The following is a 6,085-nucleotide window of genomic DNA, read 5'->3' as shown; positions in this document are numbered from 1 at the left end:
TCTGCCAGGCCAACTCTTGTGGTGCTGGCACTAAAGGCTGAAGTTTAATGCATTTTTCCAGACTGAAAAACTAGTTTCAGTATTTGCAAATGAGGCAAAGAAATCAAAACACATGTATGCCCCCGGCAGAACCCCAGGACCCTGCACACTCACTTTTCCTGGTGAAACTGGCTGTTTCACCAAATAAAAGGAAACTTTAGGGGAAAATAAGGAAGCTTGTCTCCAAGTTCACAGCAGTATTCCTGCTGATTGTAGTGGGGAGAAGTTGAGGCCTGATTCCACAGTCCCACATTTGCTAAGCAGGACCTTCAGCATGCTGGGGTGAGGTCTCACTGCAATGGGTTTAATGACTTTGTCAAAAATAATGCATAACATCTTTAATGTGAAGTGAGACAAACTTATCTGTCCTGGGTGCATAAAGAATTAAAGTTTAATGATACTTGCCAAGATAAAAAATAACAAAGTCCATTTGTAATGCAGGCACTCCTTTTTCTAGCTGATGTTTTTATCTCTTTTTGTTTCTCAAATTCCCCAAACCAGTCATTCTCGGTAAATGTCCAAACCACTGCGGTTTTATTGTATTTACAAATACATAAATTCTCAAATGCATAGGCAAAAAAATTGTCCTTTATAATGATATTAGAGAGAAAGAAATAGTTTTGCAAGAAGTTTTCTTTATAAACCAGCACTTTTTTCAGGCATAGACAACTTAAATGAGGAAAATAATGAAACAGGTAGTTTTTTACCACTAACAAACTTTTATTTTGGCTACACACCTCTCACATGACACTTCCAGCCTCTAACACTAATCTCCTTGATTTCTTTTGGAGTATTCTAAAAGCATTTTTTGGGGGGAAGGAATAAAACCAAAGCGGAGTAATTTTCATGCAGGTGTCTGAAAATTTTAATAATCATACGTAAACCATCGCAAGCTTCTATCACATATCAGCCCCACAGGGCATAGTGATAGATTTCATTCATCTGGCCTCTTTCATCCCTGTGGCTCCCAAGGGACCTTATCAAAGTAACCGAGCCCTGAGCCCTTCTCTCTCTTTTTTTTGGGAAGAATTCCTCCTGCCACGCTGGTGCTGTGAGGCAGCAATGCAGCTGTTGGGCCGTGCAGTGCCCCGGGAGGGTGAGAAGAGTGCCACAGCCTGCTAGAAATACCACGAGGATTTAGACAGGCGATGGAGTCTTCCAACCTGGAAGTCTGCCAGGACATCAGGCTTGCATTCTCAGCTCGTGTGAAAATGGCTGGGTAATCTTCAGCTCCTGCAGAGGACCAGCAATGTAAAAATGCCTATAATTTTTATTATCAAATAATTACAGGCTACCTGCTGGGCAAAGCACGTGGAGGGAGACAAATGAGTGCAAATAGCCTGTAATTCCAGCAGAACTATGTGGCCTGATTTATGCATTCAAAGAGAATAAAAGCTGTTCCTATTCTGATTCAGGGGCACTTCACTTGCAGTGCTGTAAATACTAACACAGCTGCAGGGTAACTGGGAACCAGCCCAAGGTGTTTTTACATTAGCTATGCTTCACTTGCCTGGCACCTTGTGTAATATTCATTCCTGTGCAAAACAGGTACAGAATATTTGAACTCAGGATCATGCACTCTTGTTAGCTGTACAGGGCATTGAGTTGTCCGGTTCCCAAAGGCCAAATATTTTCTCTTCCCCTTGCCAGAACAGCAAGGATAGGCAACCACACGTGAAGGCAGCAGGCCAGGAAACCAAAGACTGATCAGCCAACTGCTCTGAAAATACTGTGGTCTGAAAAGAGGAGTCCTCTGAGTAGACTTGGGTCCCCAAAAAGTCCTATCCACAAATCATAGCAGTGCTGCTTCTGAGTCCTGTCTCTAAGAGGGAATGCCAAGGGATGCTCTGGGTGACCTGGAAATGCTGAGTATGTGCATTTACAACTGATATATACCTCTAGAACCACTTGTGTTCTATTTCAGTTTCAGGGGTGTATATTTCAGGGGGTGGAAATTGAATAATATATTCCTCTTTTGGGGCACTTGTGGAGAAGAGCTACATGTCCCTCATGGAACTTCATTGAATCTCATTGGGAAACTCTGGAGGGAGCTATATACATTTAGCACTCTTGGGCTCACCAACAGATGGACCATGATGCACAGTTGGAACATGGGACTGAAAAAAAAAGTTATAAAAAAAGGTATAAAAATAAACAAACCTGGAAAAATTCTTGAACTTCTCAGGGGAAAAAAGATAAGGTGGCAATGCTATTCCTTTCAATTCTAAGTAAAACCAGTTAATATGTGCAGAGGATTCTTCAGGAGAAATACAATCTGCAGAGTCTTTATTAATTAACTCAAAACATTTAGAGAAAGACAGCAGCATCTTCCCCAAGGGACGCTGGAGCCATGGAGGATATGTCCTGCTCAGACAGGTGAAAGGTGCCATCAGGGCCTCTCTCGGGGCATTTCCCAGCTGGAATGGGCAGTAATGAGTAGAAATGAGTAGAAATGAGTACCCTGCTTCTCTCAGCTCAGCACAGGGCAATACTTCCATGCTGTATTACTGCCACACTCCTCACCATTAGTAAAAAAATCAGAGCTTTGTCCTTCTTGATCACTCATCATTTCTTACACCTGCCTGATCTTGAGCAGGTAATTCCCTCTCACTTCTGCATGATTGGCAGCAGCCTGTTTGGACTTGGCCATTTGAGGTTTGGTGGATAAAGACAGAGTTTTGGTTGTCTTTAGCAGCCACCTGAGATGAGCAGTGAAGGAAGTAGCACCTTCCTTTAGCCTGTTACTTTGCACTATTCACTAAGAAATAGTATTTAAAAAAATATTGCAGAGTCATGCAATGCATACCCAGTGCATTTTACAGAGCAACAATAGGAAAATGTGAATAAACCTTGCAGAGCACCTGGCTCAGTGTATGTATTTATATATGAAAAAGCACTGGAGTATTATTTACATGCTTAGCTGGAGTTTGTCCTTTCTAGAGAAGTCTGGGCTGCTACCTGTTATACTTGGCTCACGATGATTTAAATAAGAATTTATAGACCCTAAACCATCTGCAAAATGTCCCAGCTCTTCAAGGCCAATGTAAATGCAATGAGGGGGGAAAACCGCAGAAAGAAAAGGTTAACAAGGTTTCTCCTTGCCTCCCCCTTGGCACATTTTATAATTAACTTTATAATGTCTGAGAGCAAAAGGTTGAAACAGATGAAGTTCCCACATCCTTGGAGATAATTGCAACAGTTTGTGTGGCACATGAAGCAGCAGCAGCTCTGTTTGGTGTCACTGCAGAACACGTTGCTGAGTGTGTGCACTGCAGGGCACTCTGGAGCCTGGCTTCACATCTCCACATGAAAGCAGCTTGCTGTGATTTATATCATCATGCTAATCAGGAAAACACATTAATTCAAGGTCCCTTTTGGGGCCTTGGGAAGAAGGAAGAATCAAAAATGAGCCAGATTTCTATTTGGTGCAAGGTGCCACTGTTTTCCAAAGTGTGAAGGAATTAAATGTGTCATTAATGTTTGCAGACACGTTAAAAGGCAGCTAGAGGAGAGAGCTCACTGCGTGCTGCAGTGAGAGCCACGGGCAGAGAACCTTCTTCTGCCCCCTGACTCTATCAGCATTAAGGAAATTTAAAATTTAAATAAATCTTGAAATTCTAGCCCACGTTTTCTTATGAATGACAGATCCTTCCTGCCCTCAGTCCACCACATTTCTCCAAGCCTGAAAACTGACGCTTCCTTCTTAACAGCAAAAAGTAGGAAAGACGTTTGTGGTCTGGTGGTTGCACCATGGGGTTGGAAAGCAGAAGAAGTGGTGTTTCAAATCTGGGCCAAGATTCTTGTTCACCATGGACTTGATCCTGCCAGATACTGAGCACCCACTGATTATCCAAGGCCAGGCCCTCACGCAATTCATGTGAGTCCAAGTTCTTGTTCCAAAGTAAAAACTGGGCCTGTATTCAGAAAAATTGGTGCTGATTCTGTGGTTGTGCTGCTTCCTTCACAACCCCAGCAGTCCAGCATTAATTTTCATTATCCCTTCTAGTGGCATGAGGGCTGGGACAGTCATATTCCAACACTTGACACCTCCAAACCTCTGATTCCTTATGAAAATCTCATTTTACTTCTGTCTAGCATTTAATTTTTTCAGATTAGTGGGAGGTCCTGTTCTTTAATGTTTCTGCCCATACCCAGGAAGGGAGAAGAATAACAAATCTGGAAAGAAATTGCTTTTATTCTGATGAATTGCAAAATCACCTCTAGCTCTGTCTTTGGCTAGAGGAGAATCTACTATAGATAGAGACACAATCTGTGCTGAAACTGGTTTTTTAGGGCAACATGTGGCTTAAAACAACAGGGAAGCATAATCATATACCTACTCTGATTGTTGGGCAGGGAATAAAAGCTCCTCAAGGTTTTTTAATGCTCACTCATTAGGAGGAATTTAGGTGCTAGTGTCTTATAAATACCTTAGACCTGTGATTTTATGTATGTTTTCCATGGACCTTGTGGCGACTCTGAACTAATTCTAAGGTTCTGCAAAATATATAACCAAGAAAAGCAGGTCTATTGTCAGAGACTCCATGGGGGTCCATGAATCCAAAAAGACTGGAAACTACCACCAAGGTCAATGGATGGATTATTTAGATTGGATATGGCCCCTTTTTTCACATACTTTGATTTAATGCAATTTTCAGGGTGAGATTTCAGCGTGCCAGTTGTACCACTACAGGCAGAAAACTGCACAGACCTCTCTGACCCCAGCAGCTCCAAGCATGGCAAAGACAGAGAAAATAAGAGGGAACTTGGGCCATCAGAGAGGAAAGGTAAAATAACCATATCTTTGTTCAGTGACCATAGTAACCATAAGCAGTTGTTAAAACAGATTTTGGAACATGTTAAAAACCCAAGACTTTTTGTGCTCCCTACTCCAGGGCTGTTGTAATGAGTCTTGTTTTCTCCTTGTTAAAACAATCATTTACTCTTTACTTTGAGGAAGATAAATGTTCTCAAGGCACATAATGATATCAGCAGAGATAAATCACAAAGGCCACCAGCCAAACAGGCTGCTGTGAGGACTGCACCATAAATTGCTGCAGCAGACATGCACCTGCTCCCACCTCAGGCCAGCCCCTTGCATGGCAAATTCCTGCAAGGCATGAGGAAAGCACGTAATCACTTATTAAATTCTTGCTCTATCTAAAAAGTATTTAAGGATATGAACTTCTGTTCAAGCCTTGCATGTGTAATACCCTTATATGCCCAAAACATCATTCCACCGTGTGCATTTTTTCTGGTTTATGTATGTGCATTTTCCCTGTACAAGCCTATCAAAAAATGTTTTCAAAGCTTTTTTTAAATATACAAGGAAGCTGTGGAATGAGGGTGTCTTTTGAGTGCTTTGGTTTATATGGCACACATTCCTGTGAGGGTGCCCCACGGGTACCTGGGGCTTCAGCATTCTTGCCAGGATGTCTTATTGCACAAACCCTCCTTGCTGCCCCATAAAAACCACCAACTGTCCCAAACTGCTGACCTATTAACCAAACAAACTCTGCTAAATATTGCCATGTGTAAGTGTACTATTATTTTTCTAATTGCTAAAAGCATGTCCTTCCTGCACTCAATAGCCTCTAGAAGAGATTGTTAACAGCTGGGTATTTAGTACAACAGAGGCTTTAGACTTAAAGGAACATTGTCCAGGTTAGCCAGTGAATTTGGCCATCTGTATTTTTTTATAGATGATGCTTTTCATGTTATCCATGTTCTGTTTGAAACTGTGAATCAATGGCTCTCATGAGGGTTAAGTCAGCAGAGAGCAGAGCTCATTATTAAAAGAAAAGACATGAGAGAAGATGGATGTAACCTTGGATAGCTGATGATGGATTGGGGCTGCTTTTTAACTGGATGTACAACCTTTTGCTGTGGGAATGAGGATTGGGGGGGGTGGGGGGAGCAATATTTTCTGGTATTTTCTGATGTGGTTGTATGGGATAGCTTGGACCCAAAACGTCCCAATCGCTCCCAGCTATTTCGGGATCATGGATAAAGAAAGCCCCAAACTGTGCTTTGCCCGTGGTTTCAG

At 42.1% G+C, this 6,085-nt stretch overlaps 1 long non-coding RNA gene across 3 annotated transcripts in view; it reads left to right on the top strand.

Moving 5' to 3' along the window:
* The window catches only part of LOC113459528 (uncharacterized), a 71,766-nt gene that overhangs the window by 935 nt on the left and 64,746 nt on the right, over window positions 1-6,085 (top strand). The gene's annotated exons all lie outside the window — the stretch shown is intronic.

The sequence above is a fragment of the Zonotrichia albicollis genome, chromosome 17 (assembly GCF_047830755.1).
Source record: "Zonotrichia albicollis isolate bZonAlb1 chromosome 17, bZonAlb1.hap1, whole genome shotgun sequence".
Taxonomy (NCBI): Eukaryota; Metazoa; Chordata; class Aves; order Passeriformes; family Passerellidae; genus Zonotrichia; species Zonotrichia albicollis.
Note: the sequence above shows the minus strand (reverse complement) of the source record. Positions and strands in the feature narration are given on the sequence as shown.